The 20,629-nt window shown below is 43.7% G+C and overlaps 1 protein-coding gene across 11 annotated transcripts in view; it reads right to left on the reverse strand.

Annotated features, from left to right (window-relative positions):
- Nucleotides 1-20,629, reverse strand: part of NPAS3 (neuronal PAS domain protein 3) — a 1,210,843-nt gene that overhangs the window by 102,057 nt on the left and 1,088,157 nt on the right. The window lies entirely within an intron of this gene.

The following is a 20,629-nucleotide window of genomic DNA, read 5'->3' on the forward strand; positions in this document are numbered from 1 at the left end:
GCTTTCCACCACTTGGGGGCTGCCACAGAGAAAGTCCTTGCCATGGTCGTAGTCAGCCAGGTTTCATTTGGCCCAGGGATCGTTCTGAGATCCTGAATGCAGTGCTTTCTGGGGCACATGTGAGGAAAGGCGGTCTTGAAGATAAGCAGGTCCCAGGCCATAAAGGGCTTTAAAGTAAAAACCAGCACCTTGAAATGAATCCGGAATTCCGCAGGCAGCCAGTGCAGTGCTTTCAGCCCAGGGTGAATGTGCTCCCATACAGGTAGCTCCAATAACAACCTCGCTGCTGCGTTCTGCACCAGCTGCAGCTTCCAGGTTTGAGTTCTTTTACAAGGACTTGTAAAGGCTATTTATTTGTGAAGGCTCTTAATGAGGTTTGAGTTGCAGATGTTTTCAGAGGAGGCATTGTTATATTATGGAGGCATTAATGGGGCATATTGTTATATTATGTATGGATTAAAGTCCCTTCAGTCACAAGTGAAGGTGGGGTATAAACAGGGTTGTCAGGTCCAACTCAGAAAATATCTGGGGATCTTGGTGGTGGAGCTGGGAGACTATGGGGGTGGAGCCAGGAGACTTTCCCACTCCCTAAAATAAATAAAAATACAGCAGTGCAGTCTTAATTTCCTTAGACCCCAGCAGCTAAACTTCCACTAAATAAAAGTGAACACACACTGTCACAAAGCAGCCAAAATAAACACAGATAGCAAGCACACACTTTTGCAATCTCACTGGGGCAATTTACTCATGTTGTTGAACATAACCATCTCCTGTATTTCAACCAACTCCTTCAAACTAACATGAAAATGAAAGAACAGCCTAGGGGGTGGAGTTTTCCTCCAAACAAACAGAGAGATTGAGAGCAATGTGGCTGCGTCTGCTCACCTCGCTCCCCTGCAGCTTTCCTGTCAAGATAAAAAGGCACACACATATTCAGAAACACAAAGGCTGAATTCATATGGCCAATTTGAGGGGACATAGGCACAGCCCCCAGTTGGCTTAAAAAAGCAAGGTCAGACAGGTGCAGCTGCTGCCTGTCCCACTCCCGTACCCACCCTGTCCTCTTGACATCATTGAGATGGATCAAACAGCTATCACTTGGGAAGGGGTAGCAGATTATTTTGTCATACTCCATCCATCTTTCCAGGCACCTGAATGCAGGAGCATGCAAGCGAGGTGGATTGGTGGTATGAACCTGCCAATCTGCTCTAGGAGTTCACCGGTATTCTTTTTTTAAAAACTGCCCCGAGCGCATGAGTGCATGAGTATATGTGTGCATGTGCACATGAGTACATGACCACTAAAAATATAAAGGAAAAAAGAAACCGAAACTGTGCAAAGTGGATGGTGTGCAACACCCGTGTAAGTGTGCCAAAGTGCCCTCTAGACAATATACAGGTGCATCATTCGGGAACACCTGACAGGGATTTGGCCGCTCCATTTTGGGGTGGCACTTTGGGGCATCTTTGGTACATGCAAAGCTGCCTGTCTGTACCCAGCCAAACAGTTGCAAACCTCTTCCAAACCTGTCGAGGTTTGAAGGCACATGGTGGTAGCGGGGATCCCCTACCCAGACCTTGGGACTGGCAATCCTAGGTATAAATATCTTAATAAATATTTACGTCTTCTTTGAAGCTACATGCTATGGCACTCTAATGGCTCACAGTAAATCTGCCTTGCAGTATAGACTTGCTGAGGGAAAGTAGTACTGCAAAAGTAAGAAAATTCCATAGTTTCCCCCTCCTTGCTCAAGGATGGCTGTATGTGATCCATGTTTTCTCAACTGATAATGCAGACTGACTTCTACTTTCCGTTTTTATCCCTAGGTCAGAATGAAAAGTATTTTGTCAAGGGAATCAGTCAACCTTTTGTGTGCTTGCTTTGGAGCTACCAGTGCTTCCTTTTACTATGCTAGTCATTCAAACTGGACCAACAAATTGTTCAAGGAAGGCGAAGGAGGGAATGGCTGCAACTTCAATAACTCTACCTGCAAATAAATCCTGTGGCTACATAATTGAGTACTTTTATTTCCACATCACATTTTGATCAGTTTCATCAAAACAAAGTTTGTGGAGGTGTTGTGGACTGGGCCCACAAGATGAATAGCAGGAGAAACCTGCCTTTTTGTTTCAGGAGTTTAAACAAAAGAGTGGAAAAAAACTGTCTTTTGAAGTAAATAGGTAATTATTAGCAGAAGCTTTTCCTGGCTTTTTCTTTATCAAAACTGTTTGCTGGGAGATATGTATAACTTGGTTGCCTATAATACTGATATTAACTTTTATGTCACTTGCTCTGGTGTGGTCGTATTGACTTCATGCTTATGGCATTTGTTGTGATGTGTCCGTCAACAAGAATAGTCCTTTCTTCAGTGTCTCTCTTAAGAGATTTTTTTGTTTTGTTTTAGAGAGCATGAATTCCATGTCATTTTAAATGTACAGCTCTTTATCACTCGAGGGAAAAGCAGAGCCATGTTATATTTAGTACTTTCATTTCTTCTGATTAAATATGAATTACTATGAAATTTTTCTCATCATCTAACACGCCATAATACGCCAACAGCTTTTTAATACACTATATAAGCACAAACTTCTGCTCTAAGAGCTTAATTTGCCCCTCTAATCCAATCACATCAACCTTATTTCTCTTATCAGAGATTCCCATTTTGAATTAAATGAGCTCATTAGTTTTAATCAAAAGCAGAGAGATCAAAACTTAAACGTAAATGCTTTAGATCAGAACTGTCAGTCAGCCGTGCAGTTCTATTTTACTAAAACACAAGATCAGAGACCCTTAGAACCAATTTTTCTCATAAGGGATGCCGAGAGCTCGAAGATGCTATATCCTTTTTTTTTCCCTTCCCAAGGACAGATTATACATTTAAGGTTAGACTTAATTTAGAGCGGTTTTTTCCCCCTCCATCCTGGTGGAAATGGAAAAGTATGCCAATCTGCTGTTGTCTCTTTCACATTTATTGGTGCTGGTCCTTGGAGACCTGAACAAACGTGAAACCATCAGAAATCATGCCACAAACCTGGCCTCAGCATTTCAGTTCCATTCAGCAATATTGTGTTTGCTACATCTAAGAAATGAAAGTTTCAATGAAAGGAAATATACAATCAGGATCAAGGTTACTGGAACTCTGAAACCACAAAAAGGCTCATAAGCAGTATCAGCAGTGAAAGACTCACCGTTAATTATTACAGTTATTATACAGCACTCTACATTACGGTGCTTAAAGTGTACATTAAGGAACCACAGCATGTGTTCTTCCTGCTGAGTGAATAAATGTTAGAATCAGCTTAACATGTACAGCTGCTGTAGTCCAGTACATTATGACCTAACACAGACTGCAAGTAAAATATGCTGCAATGTGTTTTTAATGGAAATTACCTAAATATATGGAACTAGTGTTAATTAGAAACATAAAAGTTCCCTGCTAGATCAGATCAAAGGTCAACTTAGCCCAGCCTCCAGTTTCCAGCAGATGTTCTAGGAAACCCATAAGCGTAATATAAAAGTAACAATCCAGTTTCCTCTCCCACAACTGGTATTCAGTGGTATACTTCTTCTGAACATGGAAGCTCCATTAAGTTATTGTAGTTAACAGCCACTGACAGACCTATCCTCCACCAATTAATCATATACAAATCCTCTTCAAAGTATATTTGGTTGTGTATTGATGGTACCATATCCAAGAGCCTTGTCTCCTTAGACAAAATGAGGTTTATGTTTGCCAACTTTCAGGTGCGTTAGAGTTGCCAGGTCTTGCCTCTTCCCTGGTAGGGGACTTTGGGAGGCATTCCTGGAGGGTGTGGGGATGTCCCTAATGTAGAAGAAGATGAAGATATTGGATTTATATCCTGCCCTCCACTCCACAAACACCCTGTGAGGTGGGTGGGGCTGGAGAGGGCTCTCACAGCAGCTGCCCTTTCAAGGACAACCTCTGCCAGAGCTATGGCTGACCCAAGGCCATGCTAGCAGGTCCGCACACTTAACCACTACACCAAACTGGCTTTCCTCATTATAACCTTATAACCTCATTTTCCCATTCTGACATTAGCACTCGGTGCTTTCTTTGTATTTCTCCCATAGGATCCAGAGAACTGGGCAAAAGAGACTCTGGCTCTTTCCTTCCTTTCCCAGGGGACCAGGAGGGGAAGGAGCCTCAGCCAATAGAAGGAAGAGAGGCTTGTCTCAGTAGCTCTGCTGTCCAATTGAGAGAACCTGGCAAAGCAAGAGCTCCCTCCCCAAGGGAGCAGCCTCAGCCAATGGAGAAAACAAAGATTTTGCTCTGTAGCTCCTGTGCACTTGAGCAAGCCTGGCAAAGCAAGCTGTGATGCAGAAGGAAGCAAGAGAGAAGGAGAAGGAAGCAGACAGCCAGTTGCTTAGGGGCCTGATAGGAGCCCTCTGAAGGCCTGATTTGGCCCCCGGGCTGGATGTTTGACACCCCTGCTATAGGGAAGAAGATATTGGATTTATATCCCACGCTCCACTCCGAAGAGTCTCAGAGCGGCTCACAATCTCCTTTACCTTCCTCCTCCACAACAGACACCCTGTGAGGTGGGTGGGGCTGGAGAGGGCTCTCACAGCAGCTGCCCTTTCAAGGACAACCTCTGCCAGAGCTATGGCTGACCCAAGGCCATGCTAGCAGGTGCAAGTGGAGGAGTGGGGAATCAAATCCGGTTCTCCCAGATAAGAGTCCGCACACTTAACCACTACACCAAACTGGCTCTCCAGTTTGTGATGATGTCACACAGAAATGACATCATCGCATTGGGGACTGGTGCCCCGCATGCCTGAACTCCAAGTAGCACCTCCCCCCTTCTTACAAATAGCATTTAAAGGGGCTGTTAGCAAGAAGCAAAGGGAGTGCACACCTGAACTCCAAGCGGCAAATTTGCTGCTGGCATTTATTTATTTTGATTTCTATTCCACCTTCCCAGCAGGTGGGCTCAGGGGGGATCACAACAAATATTTCAATGGTTAAAACAGTTTAAAACAATATAAGTTAAACACGTAGCACTATCTAAGTGCAATAGTTTCAGGAACTGGAAATGCTGGGCCTCTGAAAATCTACTGAATTTGGGCTGCATAGAGATGGAGAGCTTCAGCAAGGGAGACCAACTTGATTGGATGCCCACTACCTCATCCAAAGGCCTGGCTGAACAACTCCATTTTATAGGCCCTGTGGAATGATAAGAGGTCCTGCAGGGTCTTGATCTCAAGTAGGAATGTGTTTCACCAGGCCTATCCTCCACCAATTAATCATATACAAATCCTCTTCCAAGTATGTTTGGTTGTGTATTGATGGTGCCATATCCAAGAGCCTTGTCTCCTTAGACTCAGACATATGCCTTCCTCCCTTCTTGCAAACAGCATTTAAAGGGACCCTTTAATTTGCCACTTGGAGTTCAGGCATGCAGCTGGTGGCCACCCCTCTCCTGCAAAATTTAAAGGGCCCTCTAGCTGATTGGAGGCCACCTGCTCCCACCAATCAGCTGGAGGGCCCTTTAAATCTTGCAGGAGGGGAAAAGTGGCAGCAAGTTGTCACTCCTGGGGATGAGGCTTGGGGTGGTGCTGGCCAGTGGCAACAGGAACCTATGAAATTGGGGGTCCTCTGCCCCCACCTGGGGACTGGCATCCCTAAAATCCTGGATATCTATAATTACAACTGATCTCCAGACTACAGAGATCAGTTCCTTTGGAGAAAATGGCTACTTCAAAGGGTGGATTCTATGGCATCATATGGTGAGCTACCACCCTCCTCAAAGCCCACCCTCCCAAACTCCACCACCAAATCTCTGGGAATTTCCAAACCCAGAAGCAGCAATGTCACCAGTGCAAAAAGTTGCAAGGAAACAAAAAATCTAACAGTCTAAGAACAACAGCACACCGATTAAAAGCACCGAGATTAAATATATTGCTATTGATTCATATGTGTGTTGGGTTGTTTATGCAAATTTTCTCTCCAACTAACCCTCCATGGAAATTCCTCAACTGAAATTTAGTAGGACACTTTAACAGGCAAGTCCATATGGATACAATTCCATAAAAGCCCATTGCAAATTCTTCCCTGCTCTTTTTCCTCTGTCCCCTGCAGAAGATTTCCCTCCTTTTATGAGTCAAATCTAGCCTGTTTCAAACCTCCCTTTCCTTCCTCTATACCCATGATGGCGAACCTATGACACGCGTGTCACTGGTGACACGCGAGGCAATTTGGCTGACACACCGGAAACCAAGGAGCGTGGCGAGCCGCGAGTCCTTCGGAGGCTGCTGAGCCCGTCTCGGAGGAGCAGCAGCTGCTAAGGTGAAGGCGAGAAGAGGCGGCAGCAGCGCAGCGGGCCGCCGCCTCTTTCCCCGGCTCCAGGCCGGGGGTGGGAGGGAAGGTTGGGGGTGGGAGGGAAGGTTGGCCGACGCTGCCAGCGCCTCGCCTTGACCTGGGGGTGGGAGGATACAGCCTCCTGGCGCAACCCGTCCCCCACCCAAAGCAGAGGCAGCCAAACGCGCCTCCTCCTCCTCCTCGCAACAGGGCCGAGCTTTGCAACCCCCTTTTCCCACCCTCCCCGGGGCCTGAGGTAATAGGTGGGTACAGCAAGAAAGAAAAAAAGAGCATTGCAAAAAAAGAGGCAGGGGGGGAAAGAAGTGCCCTCCTCGGCGGGTCGCGCCTTTGCAATGCCGGGGCTTTGCAAATGCAGGAGCAAGGCAGGCGTGTTTTTTTCCGTTTGTTTTGGGGGGGAGGCAGAGATGGCATTGCAGCAGTGTGTGTGGGGTGCAATGCCCGAGGGGGCATCACTCTTGGGCCTGTTGTGGGGCTGCCCCCCCCCCCTCCTCCTCCTCCACCCGGTCCTGGGGTTTTTTTTGCAACCAACATGATCTTTCTCACTTTGCTCTCTCGCTCTTTCTCATGGCCGCCTGCCGGAGGCGGGGTTTCAGATTTAAAGGATAAGCTAACCTGGGCGATGGGGGCTGTGTGTGGGTTGCAAAAGAGCAAGGGGAGGGGAGCATTGGGTCGCCCCCCTTGGCTTCCCTTGGCAAGCGCTGGAGGAGAAAAGGCGGGAAGAAAAAAAGATACACCCTTTCCCACAGGGTTACCAATCCCCAGGTGGGGGCAGGGGATCCCCCTCTCCCCAAAATACCCCCCCCCAAGTTTCAAAACGATTGGACCAGGGGGTCCAATTCTATGAGCCCCAAAAGATGGTGCCCCTATCCTTCATTATTTCCTATGGAAGAAAGGCATTTTAAAAGGTGTGCTGTCCCTTTAAATGTGATGGCCAGAACTCCCTTGGAGTTCAATTATGCTTGTCACACCCTTGTTCCTGGCTCCACCCCAATGTCTCCTGGCTCCACCCCCAAAGTCTCCTGGCTCCGCCCTCAAAGCCCCCAGATATTTCTTGCATTGGACTTGGCAACCCTAGTCTGACCTAGGCCGCAGACCGCGCACTGGATCCTTTGTGCCTGGTTCTCCTGCGGCCCCCTCATTTGGTGAGTGTGGTTGAAGTGACACGGTGAAGTGACACGCGACCCGAGGAAGACTACACTTTTTCCCGATTTTCGACACACCAAGCTGAAAAGGTTAGCCATCACTGCTCTATACTTACTATACTTCCTCTATCCTTACTATAAAGCAGAAATCTTACTATCAGAAAGATCTCTGGGACTTGTATGATAAAAAAGACTTTCTGGGTCCATAATGGTTGAGAAGCCCTGGCACATTACAACTCACAGACTGCTTGGGCTTTCAGGCATAAAAGGGATGCTCTGTGACCTGTTACTGAAAGGTAAATTTTAGAGAAACAGCAAGGGCATGGATGTTTGGAATTTATTATGAACAACAGTTACCAACTCCAGGTTAGGGAAATTCTTGGAGATTTGGGGGGTTATGGAGCTCAGCAGGGTATAAAAGAAGAATATGGAGATATTGGATTTATAACCTGCCCTCCATTCCAAATCTCAGAGCAGCTCACAATCTCCTTTATCTTCCTCCTCCACAACAGAAACCCTGTGAGGTGGGTGGGGCTGAGAGGACTCTCACAGCAGCTGCCCTTTCAAGAACAACCTCTGCCAGAGCTATGGCTGACCCAAGGCCATTCCAGCAGGTGTGAGTGGGGAATCAAACCTGGTTTTCCCAAATAAGAGTCCGCACACTTAACCACTACACCAAACTGGCTCTACGCCACTACACTATACAGTCCACTATACACCACTACACCATACAGTCCACTCTCTAAACAGTCATTTTTTCCCTAGCAGACTTGATCTCTGTCATCTGAAGATCTGCTGTAACTTCGGGAGATCTCCAGTTACAAATTGGACATTGACAAGAGCTCTCTCTCTCTCTCTCAATCTCTCAGATGGGCAGATATTTGGCAATTGGGATTATTCAGCGGTGTTATTCCATATTACTGCATTAGTATAACCAAACCCTTTAAATTTTAAAACGTCATATGACTGACAATAAGCAGTTTCTGATTCTTCTAGCTCCTCACCTGTGAAGTCCTAAGGGTCTTTATTTAGACATTTATACCCAGACTTTTCTCCCCAATGGAGACCCAAAGCAATTTACAACATCCTCCCCTTGATGCTATCTTCACAGCAACTCCTTTGTGAACTAGATTAGGCTGAGAAACTGTGACTGGTCCAAGGTCCCTCATCAAACTTCCATGGCAGAGTGGGGGATTTGAATCTGAGTTTCGTAGAACCTAGTCCAATAATCTTACCACTATATCATACTGGCCAATATGGTTTACTTTGTCTCTTAAATCCCCACCACTGGAATTAGATCTACAGTATGTCACAGAAGTGAGTACACCCCCTCACATTTTGTAAATATTTAAGTATATCTTTTCATGTGACGACACTGAAGAAATGACACTTGGCTACAATGTATAGTAGTGAGTCTATAGCTTGTATAACAGTGTAAATGTGCTGTCCCCTCAAAATTACGCAACACACAGCCATTAATGTCTAAACTGCTGGCAACAAAAGTGAGTACACCCCTAAGCGATAATGTCCAAATGGGGCCCAAGTAGCCATTTTCCCTCCCTGATGTCATGTGACTTGTTAGTGGTACAAGGTATCAGGTGTGAAGGGGGAGCAGGTTATCGCTCTCACTCCCTCATACTGGTCACTGGAAGTTCCACATGGCACTTCATGGCAATGAACTCTCTGAGGATCTGAAAAAATGAATTGTTGCTCTACATAAAGATGCCAAGACCCTGAAGCTGAGCTGCAGCACGGTGGCCAAGACCATACAGTGGTTTAACAGGGAAGGTTCTACTCAGAACAGGCCTCGCCATGGTCGACCAAGAAGTTGAGTGCCCGTGCTCAGCGTCAAATCCAGAGGTTGGCTTTGGGAAATAGACGTATGAGTGCTACCAGCATTGCTATAGAGGTTGAAGGGGTGGGGATGGGGGTCAATCTGTCAGTGTTCAGACCATACGCCACGTGCTGCATCAAATTGGTCTGCAGGGCTGTCGCCCCAGAAGGAAGCCTCTTCTAAAGATGATGCACAAGAAAGCCCACAAATGGTTTGCTGCAGACAAGCAGACTAAGGACATGGATTTCTGGAACCATGTCCTGTGGTCCGATGAGACCAAGATAAACTTATTTGGTTGAGATGGTGTCAAGCGTGTGTGGCGGCAACCAGGTGAGGAGTACAAAGACAAGTGTGTCTTGCCTACAGTCAAGCATGGTGGTGGGAATGTCATGGTCTGGGGCTGCATGACTGCTACCGGCACTGGGGAGCAACAGTTCATTGAGCGAACCATGAATGCCAACATGTACTGTGACGTACTGAAGCAGAGCATGATCCCCTCCCTTTGGAGACTGGGACGCAGGGCAATATTCCAACATGATAACGACCCCAAACACACCTCCAAAACGACCACTGCCTTGCTACAGATGCTGAGGGTAAAGGTGATGGACTGGCCAAGCATGTCTCCAGACCTAAACCCTATTGAACATCTGTGGGACATCCTGAAATGGAAGGTGGAGGTGCGCAAGGTCTCTAAAATCCACCAGCTACGTGACGTCGTCATGGAGGAGTGGAAGACGACTCCAGTGACAACCTGTGAAACTCTGGTGAACTTAAATATATACTTAAGATATACTTAAATAGTTACAAAATGTGAGCGGGTGTACTCACTTCTGTGACATACTGTATAGTTCAAAAAACTTTTCTGCACAATAAGGATGAACTACTTGAATCTTGAGAGTCCCTTGGACTGCAAGAAGATCAAATCAGTCAGTCCTAAGGGAAATGAACCCTGACCGTTCACTGGAAGTTCAGATGCTGAAGCTCAAATACTTTGGCCACCAAATGAGAAGGGAGCACTCCCTGGAGAAGATCCTCACGCTGGGAAAGACAGAAGGCAAAAGAAGAAGGGGACGGCAAAAGATGAGATGGCTGGACGGCGTTACTGATGTAACAAACATGAATTCGAGCAGACTTTGGAGGATGGCGGAAGACAGGAGGGTCTGGCATGACTTTGTCCATGGGGTCGCAAAGAGTCGGACTCGACCATGTGACTGAACACAAAAACTTGATGAACCTTGCCTGCATCGTTGTCAGGTTACCTCTTTGCATGACTGCCTGTTATGTAACTACCTAGTTCCATCCTAATGATCCTCCTTTCACTGTTTGTCAGTGTGTTTCCTGGTGCTTTTTTGACAAAGCATCTCTTCCCCAAAATGAAGAGCTAACCTTGCTTTTCTCCTGCCTCACTGGAGCAGATGTTCCAGAAGAACCCAGGAGGTATCATATGTATGACTGTAGGGAAAAATAGGTTGCTTACCTGTAACTGATGATCTTTGAGTGGTCATCTGTGCAGTCACACATTTAGAAGCTACTGCCTTCATGATGGCAACCTCCCAACATTTTGTGATCACCCCTAACACTCCACCATTTTGTAATGATATTTGTTTCCCACTTTCAAAATTCCAGAAGTTTCCACAGGCTTAACAAGATTGGGGACCCTGTTCTACCCTATGGCAGAGTTAAAATAAAAATGCATCCCCATTATACTGATCAAGAAAAATAGTAACTTATGCTGCAGAGACATAAAATGCGCAAAATGCAAAGCCATAGCTACTACTGAGTATATTCTATGATAATTTTACTTCAGCAACTGAGTAGTGTCTCTTATTTAAAGGCTGGATAATGTGAATGACGTCAGGATGAAATGTATGTTACATGGTATTTGCGGAATTCAGGATTTACCACCCATGACAGCAATAAATCACTTGGTAGACTGTCGCACACATGAGAAGCGACACCGATCTCATAAATCAGACCGTGGAAATCATACCTATCCCATAACAATAACCATGACAATAAATACAGACAAGGCTGTGAAGCACAACAGGCCTGAAATGATCCTGGTTGCCAAAAGAATAGCTGTGCTCACCTAAGGAACTGATTGTACCACTGGCTGAAAAGGTACTCTAAACACATTTTCCAAAAGTAAGTAAATGCACCATCTAGAATGCTAAAATAAAGAAATGGTGCATTAAATTTTGTCTGCAAATAGACTAGCTGTCAAGATCGGGCTTCCAATTTACATACCGGCATGGTCAGTAGCATAGCTGATTGATTTGCAGGAAAAATTGGATTGGCATCACATTATCTATGTCAGATCCCTTCAAATTTGTCTTTGACTAAAAAGAGAGAATGGCCAGAAAGGATCAGAAATGTAAAGGACATACCAACTAGGATGATATAAAAGGTAGCTGATGTTACAAACTGCATCATTAGAACTAAAACTGGGTGGGGTGGAAGGATAGTGCATTCTCATATGAAAAGCATAACCTTTCAAGCTCATCCCTTAAGAAACAGAGAGTTTTTAAAGTGAATCTCATCTTGCTGCCAGCCTGTCAGACCCAGGTGTGAGGGGTACAGTGTGCTGCTATACACTGCCTTCCTCCCAGGATAAGTGATTGGAGGGCACTTGGGGGTTTGGTTGGCACAGCAGTTCACAACTGTAATCATCACTTTGCATTCCATGGCAGAGCAGGCCAGAGTGCTTTAGTATAAGTAGAAGCAGTCCTTCATTTATAAATCTGAATTCTCAGGTGAATTGCATGCCAAACACTGTTCAAATCTCCGTATTTCATACTATATGGAAAATGAGGAATGAACAAGCAGATAAAATTTTGTACTTAAAAGTGCCAGGTAATGCTTACCAGAAAATAACAACACTGCATTTTTATTGGAACTGTCTGGGGCAGTAATGCTCTGTATTCTTGGTGCTTGGGGGGGGGGGGCAAAGTGGAAGGGCTTCTAGCCCCACTTGTGAACCTCCTTTTTTTTGGCCACTGTGTGACACAGAGTGTTGGACTGGATGGACCATTGGCCTGATCCAGCATGGCTTCTTTTATGTTCTTAACACTGTCTATATTATTATATTGTTGGTTTAGGAACAGCCTCAATCCCACCATCTTTGGCTGAGGGTTTGGAGGCTGTGGTGGGCTGGCTAAAGCAGAGTAGGTTGAAACTGAACCCTTCAAAGATGGAAGTTCTGTGGCTGGTGGGACCGGGGCTGGAGCACAGATTGTCTGCCCTTGACGGGGTGCTACTAACACCAGCACCAACTGTCAAGAGCTTGGGAGGGAGTGACCCTGGATGCCTCTCTCTCAATGGAGGCGCAGGTCACACACATTGCTAAAGTGGCATTCTTTCATCTACGTCAAGCTAGGCAACTGGCTCCCCTCCTACCTTGCTCGGAGCTAGCCACAGTAATCCATGTGACTAGACTACTGTAACTTGTTCTATGCTGGCCTGCCCTTGACTTTGACCCAGAAACTCCAATGGATCCAGAATGCAGCAGCAAGAGTCCTGATGGGAACGCCATGGACAGCACATATTCTACCTGTACTGCACCAGCTACACTGGCTTCTGGTTGAGTACCAAGTTAGATTCAAGTTTCTGGTTATGACCTTTAAGGCCCTGAGCAGTCAGGGACCAACATATCTATGGGATCAACTCCTCCACTATGCCCCTGGAAAAGCATTACGCTGTACAGGTAAGAATCTACTGGTAATCCCTCGCCCCAAAGAGATCTGGCTGTCCTCAACAAGCGCCAGGACCTTTTCAGTCCTGGCCCCAACCTGGTGGAACGCTCTGCCAGAAGATACTAGGACCCTGCGGGATCTTCTCCAATTCCACGGGGCCTGTAAAGCAGAAATGTTCTGCCAGGCTTTTGCTTGAGGACAGTGATAGTTGTTGGGCTGACACATTCCTTCTCCCCCCCTCCAAGGGGGATTCTCTGCTCCTGATACCTCAAAAGCTGAATTGTTACACACTACAAAGGATGTTATGGGTACTGAACTGTTTTTAATTAATTGGATTTAATGATTTTATACGTATTTCATGTTGATATACATTGCCTAGAGCCCGGCATTGGCCGGGATAAGGCAATTCACAAATAATAATAATAATAATAATAATAATAATAATAATAATAATAATAATAATAATAATAATAATAATAATAATAATAATAATAATAGTGGCAAAGTCCATGACATTTTAGAAAATAATTGGTAGAATAACAACAATGGTCACCTATCTAATATTAGCTACAGTCCATTATTATACACATATGACACCTATTCTGAAAGCTTCTGGTAAGTTTTCAGATTTAGTCCAAAATGCTAGTTATTGCCTTTAATGCATTGCATGACCTGGGATCCTCATACCAGTAGAGTCTCCTTTCTTAGTATACTTCTCTGCAGGAGCTCTATTCCAAGGGGCAGGCATTGCTGGGTCAGGCATATTTTATCCTGCCCTTCCTTCAAGGAGCTCAGAGCCACATTCTTGATGCTTGCTTCTCTGCTTTATCCTCACAACAACCCTCTGAGGTAGGTAAGGCTGAGAGAGAGACCAAGGGTCACTGAGTGAAATTTATGGCTCAACAGGATTTGAACCCAGGCTTCATTGCTCAAAGTCCATGCACTACACAGTAGTAGCCACATCTTGTTATTGGCTACTCTCACTGACAAAGAATTGGACAAGAATAAGATGTACCTTGTATGGAAGCATTTTTCCTCTTGTGTTTAGTCACCAACTTTCTTCTTAGGCAAAGTTCTCATTGAACTCACTGTGACTTGTGTACGCACGTGCACACGGGATTTTAGGTTTAGGACTCAAATAAATGTTTGGAGTAAGACGTAACTAGGTTTATCTTTCTAGGATTTGCAGATGTCTGAAGAAGGATATGGAGTGTTTCATTCTTTGGAATTACTCTCATAAATTGTGACTGCTTTATGTTACTCTGCAGTCATGTGGTTACAAAGAGACTCCTAGAGGTACCCTGGAATGGTAATATTCTTTATTCCAACAGGACAAGGATACTGCCATTCCCTTTTGAGAGTTTGTGGCTTTTCTTTATCTTGTGAACCTTTTAAAAGGCACTCCAGAGCACAGGTGGAAAAACAACCGTGATACAGAAACATTGCTTTTGGCTCCCACAAAATCTTTCTGGTAATGCCTACTATTGCCATTCTGCTTGTGATTTAAAAAGATCTGCCATTCCAGATTTTCACACACCAAGCAGGAGTTTGCTTTTGGGCCAAGGTTCTTTCCCCTAAGGAAACAAAGAGCATTTAAACTAGTGTTTGGAAGATAGTAGAAAATATATACAATGTCAAAGTATTATTAGTGGGCACTTTTACATGTGACTCCTAAGTGGCAGTAAGTTGAAGGGGAAAAAGGGGACATCATAAAGCTAATCTTTGAGAGTACATGACATCAAAAACGCATGATGTGCAATAGGCTGTAGCACTCAAAAGAACAACCAGTAAGGATAGAAAACAAGAAAAAGGTGAACATTTTAAATCTTATTAGAAACCACCCATAAATGCAGCCACTTGAAGCATCTATTTCTTGAGGAAAAAATGCACTTTGTGCTTCTAGGATATTTTAGGATTCCACTTCTTGTACCTCCATCCAGGATGGAGTGTGGCATTGCTTTTATCACAACCATAAAATGGTTATGAGCCAATTCTTCTTATAAAGCAGTCCATAAGAGTAAGGTCTTCCCCCTCTTTTTTTTTACAACAACATGATGTCAGACAAAGGGCACTAGGACTTAGTCTTTGTACTCTAGTATGAAATAACAATACATAAACACCTTTGTGAAGGCAGCTTGAAACCCCATGTTTTCTATTAAGAAGTCATGTTCAATCTTCACTGTTGATAGAACAGAATAGCTAACACGGAGAACATTGTATATCAGAAAGGTCAATAGTTATTATGAGCTACAAATATATTTTTTTCCATCCTTCAGGCTGTTTAGCGCATATCACAGCATGAGCAGCTGTCTTCTTTAATGCTTTTAAAATTAGAATCCCAAAGAGGAAGGGAAAAAAATTACATTTGCAATGATTGCTCTTTGCTTTTGTAAGTTTACTTTAATACACTATTTTATATACATGAATTGTCTGTGCAGCCTAACCAAGGGGCAGTAACAGGCTGTTAGTATTGATGCTGGATTCCTCTATCTGTGTGTATTGTTAAAAATGCCTTATCATAAATTGTGTTAACATAATGTATTATTTTGAAGAGTTATATTACATATTATTTATGCTAGTAGCTTAATAAATGTATGTATATCTTACCTAGAGGTTATACAACACTTGTAGAGTGGTTGCCATTGAGGTATAAATATTGACCAAGAATTAAATGCACTTGATGCCTGTGATATGCATTTTCTACATATGTAAAACAGGAAAAGAAACAGAGTGTCAATGTGGAGCTTTTTATGGCAACTATTGTGATGCTGTGATCAGAGCAACTACCAGAATTATAGACATGAACACTGAATCCCTCTCCATCTTTCAAGCATGAAGAATAAGCTATTACAGCCCAAGCTTAAATTTCTGGTCCTGAAGTTCCCAAAGCAGGTTTTCAAAATGTCAATTGTGAACAAAAACAACTCAGCAATTTTGGTATGTGAGGGGAATGGACAGCAAGCAGTTTATTCCTCTGTGTGTGTATGGCATTACAGAAAAGTTTACAAAAAAACAAAGGCACCAAAATTGGCTGGAAGTTTAAACCTATCATACAGTAACTCCTGAAAAGCATTAATAAGCACTAGTACAGATATGAGCAGGATTCTGAGCAGACTTGCATAAGAAGGATTGCTCTCTAAGAAAAAAAAATATTAAATTACCTTTTAAAATAATGTTAAATTTGACATAGTTTAGAGTTTCAGCATGTCTGAATCTGGCCCTGCAAAAAAGTGCAATCTAAAGTGCAATCTTAAAGTTACACTCTTTAAAATCCATTAAAACCAATGGGCTCCGAAGTGTGTAACTTTTTTCTATGGTCCTGTAGGCAGAGACCTTCCACATTTCTTGCCACCTCTTGCTAACATGGTGGGAGAGCAATTGGATGTTGCAACAATGTGAAAGGATCTAGGATCCTAGAGCACTGCTCCAATGCAATGACATCACTTCCAGTTTTGCAGCATTGTGTTTCAGCACAAGACTGAGTACTTTGTCCCCACCCTCAACCCCAAATTTTCCTGTCACACTTCCAGGTAAGGCTGGCAGCAAAGGCACCAAATTTAGGATTTTGCTAAAATGTTTTAAATAAATTAAATAGTCTGCCAAATTATATCCTCAACCAAGTAACGTAATAAATAATCTAGGCATTTAAAAATACCATACATTAACTTAAACACACTTTTTAAAGAGAACATAAGAGAATCCATGCTGGATCAGGCCAATGGCCCACCCAGTCCAACACTGTCACACAGTGGCTAAAAAACCAGGTGCCATCAGGAGGTCCACCAGTGGGGCCAGGACACTAGAAGCCTTCCCACTGTTGCCCCCCCACCCCCAAAGCACCAACAATACACATCATTACTTGCCCCAGGCAGAGAGTTCCATCTATACCTGGTGGTTAATAGCCACTGATGAACCTCTGCTCCATATGTTTATCCAATCTCTCTTGAAGCCATTTATGCTTGTAGCTGCCACCACCTTCTGTTCTGTGGCAGTGAATGTCATGTGTTAATCACTTCTGGGGTGAAGAATTACTTCCTTTTATCTGTTCTAACCCAACTGCTCAGCAATTTCATTGAGTGCCCATGAGTTCTTGTATTGTGAGAAAGGGAGAAAAGTACTTCTTTCTCTACTTTCTCTATCCAATACATAATCTTGTAAACCTCTATCATATCACCCCTCAGTTGTTTTTCCAAGCTAAACAGCCCCAAGCGCTTTAACCTTTCTTCATGGGGAAAGTGCTCCAACCCTTTAATCATTTTAGTTGCCCTTTTCTGGATTTTTTCCAATGCTATATTTTAGAGGTGTGATGAACAGAATTGTACACAGTATTCCAAATGAGGTTGCACTTTCAATTTATATAGGGGCATTATAGTTCCGGCTGGCTTGGCATCAGTGGGTGTGGCTTAATATGCAAATAAGTTCCTGCTGGTTGATTTGTTTTCAATTCCCTTCCTAATAATCCTCTGCATAACATTGGCCCTTTTTATTGCAGTCATACACTGTCTAGATATTTTCAGTAAGTTATCTACCATGACTCCAAGATCTCTCTCTTGGTCAGTCTCCAACAGTTTGGACCCCTATCTGTAGTTAGAATTTTTGGACATTATTTTGAACTTGGCCATGCTGAACCACATTTGCCCACTCTCTCATCTTCGACAGATCCCATTAGAGTGTCTCACAATCCTCCCTGCTTCTTACCCCCCTGAACAATTTAGCATCATCTGCAAACTTAGTCACTTCGCTGCTTACTCCCAACTCCAAATAATTAATGAACAAGTTAAAAAGCATTGGACCCAGTACTGAGCCCTGTGGTACCCCACTGCTTACCACTCTCCACTGTGAAAACTGTCCATTTATACTCACTCTCTGTTTCTTATTAATTAGCCCCTTTTTGATCCACGAGAGGACTTGTTCTTTTAAAAAAGTAAATGTGCAAGCACTGAGTCGTTAGTGATGTCACATAATGATGTTTTCTTGGCAGACTTTCTACGGGGTGGTTTGCCATTGCCTTCCCCAGTCATCTACACTTTACCCCCAGCAAGCTGGGCACTCATTTTACCAACCTTGGAAGGATGGAAGGCTGAGACAACCTTAAGCTGGCTACCTGAACCCAGCTTCTGCTGGGATCGAACTCAGGTTGTAAGCAGAGTTTGGACTGCAGTAACTGCAGCTTACCACTCTGCGGCACTTGTCCTTTTATCCAAAGGTCATTTTGTAGAAAAAAGGTGCAGGAGTTCAGTAGCATATCTCATTTGAATATGCCCTGGGATCTGTGTGCAAAAGGGAGAGAACACCCCACTGCATGCAGACCCTGGCTGGAGGTTCAGGAGCTGGGCTCCTGTGAGCTCCTGCTGAATTCAAGCCCTGCTTTACCCCATGACTATTGAGCTTACGTAGGAGCCTTGAATGAGGAACTTTATCAAAAGCTTCTGGAAGTTAAGGTAAACAACATTTATTGGGTCCCCTTTGTCCACATGTTTGTTCACTCCCTCAAGGAACACTAACAGGTTAGTGAGACAAGATTTTCGCTTACAAAACCCATGCTGAGTTTTCCTCAATAGCTTTTGTTCATCAGTGTGCCTAATAATTCTCTTTAGTAACAGTTTCCACTAATTTACCTGGTACTGAGGTCAGACTGACTGGCCTATGATTTCCCAGATCTCCTCTGGAACCCTTTCTAAAGATGGGGATGACATTAGCTACCTTCCAGTCCTCAGGAATGGAAGCAGATTTTAACGAGAGATTACATATTTTTGTCAGGAGATCCACAAGTTCACAAGTTCTTTCAGAACTCTTGGATGTATGCCATCCGGGCCTGGTGATTTATCAGTTTTTAAATTATCAGTCATAGGACCTCCTCTTTCGTTATTTCAATCTGACTCAGGTCTTTCAACACCCTTCCCAAAATCAGTGGTTAAACTAGTCTGTAAAGTTCCATTTGTTAATCAATATTTCACTTCGTGAAAATTTAGGGTTGTCAATTTCCAGTTGGGGACAGGATCCCCTTGTTTGAAAGCCCTTTTCCCACTTCAGGGTTATCAGAAAGCGGCAGGGAGGGAAATGTCTGCTGGGCACTGTATTATACCCTATGGAGACAATTTCCCATAGGGTATAATGGAGAATCAATCCGTGGGTATTTGGGGTCTGGGGCAATGTTCCCTCTAAGCTGTGGAATCTTCTGAGCAGAAGTTCTACTTTGTGAGCTATTGACATTAAAGTTGTGAGCTACTGATGTTAAAGTTGTGAGCTACTGCATACTTTGGTTTGCTCTGGGGCCATTTTTTGTGAGCTAAGACAAAAATGTGTGAACCAGAGGCTAAAAAACTGTGAGCTAGCTCACACTAACTCAGCTTAGAGGGAACACTGGTCTGGGGTGGTTTTTGAGGCAGAGGCAACAAATTTTCAGCATAACATCTGGTGGCCCTCCTCAAAACACCCCCCAAGTTTCAAAAAGATTGGACCAGGGGGCCCAATTCTATGAGCCCCAAAAGGAGGAGCCCCTATCCTTCATTATTTCCAAATGGAGGGAAAGCATTTAAAAGGCATGTGTGCGGTCCCTTTAAATTTGTGATGGCCAGAGCTCTCTTTGGAGTTCAATTGTGCTTGTCACAATTTTGCTCCTGGCTCAACCCCAAAGTTCCCAGATATTTACTGAATTGGACCTGAAAACCCTATGAAAATTAAGGCTACACTAGTTTATTTTTGAAGCTTCTTTGGATTTGATGTGTTATCATATATGGACATAAAAATTAAACATGGCACTTCCTCTCATTACCCTGATAGCGTTTGTAAATTGTAAGTAATATAGCATTTCTACCAATACTTTGAAAAGGTCTCTATGTTGAAATTTTGCAAACCTGATTATTTTTAATTCATACATTTAAAAAGCTTACTTGGATGCAGTGTTCCCTCTAAGCTGAGTTAGTGTGAGCTAGCTCACAGTGTTTTAGCCTCTGACTCACACATTTTTGTCTTAGCTCAAGGAGGATGGCCCCAGAGCTAACTATGCAGCAGCTCACAACTTTAATGCCAGTAGCTCATTAAGTAGAATTTTTGTTCACAAGACTCCTCAGCCTAGAGAAAACACTGCTTGGATGATGGCTGCAAGAGGCTGAAGCCTGTTTTCCCTGAGATCTTGATTCAATAAAAGAGCAACTGCACTGTCAGAGAACTTTTAGCACCCATCAGGCTCTTCTTTCCAGATAAAATTTGCCCCCCCCCCCCCCCAATCTTGCTTACTATTTAAATTGTTCTAAGCAGTGTGCAGAATTCATCCATATCCATGGGAGCTGGAAGATATTAAAATCTTCCATAAGGAACAGGATAGGGGTATGCCCCAGTCTTATTTCTGCCATTAATGCTGCATTTTGAGGAAGAAGTCCCTTGTTTAGGAAAGCCAGGTTACTCTGCCACAATAAATTTGCTATTATTTAAAATACTATAATATACATATATATTATATATGTATAGTATATAAAATACTATAATATAATTTAAGGAACTAGAGTTGATAGACAGAGTGCCTGAAGACATATGGACAGAGGTTCGTGACACTGTACAGAAGGCAGCAATCAGCACCATCCCAAAGAAAAAGAAATGCAAGAAAGCAAAGTGGCTGTCT

This window comes from Heteronotia binoei, chromosome 21 (assembly GCF_032191835.1).
Source record: "Heteronotia binoei isolate CCM8104 ecotype False Entrance Well chromosome 21, APGP_CSIRO_Hbin_v1, whole genome shotgun sequence".
Classification (NCBI taxonomy): domain Eukaryota; kingdom Metazoa; phylum Chordata; class Lepidosauria; order Squamata; family Gekkonidae; genus Heteronotia; species Heteronotia binoei.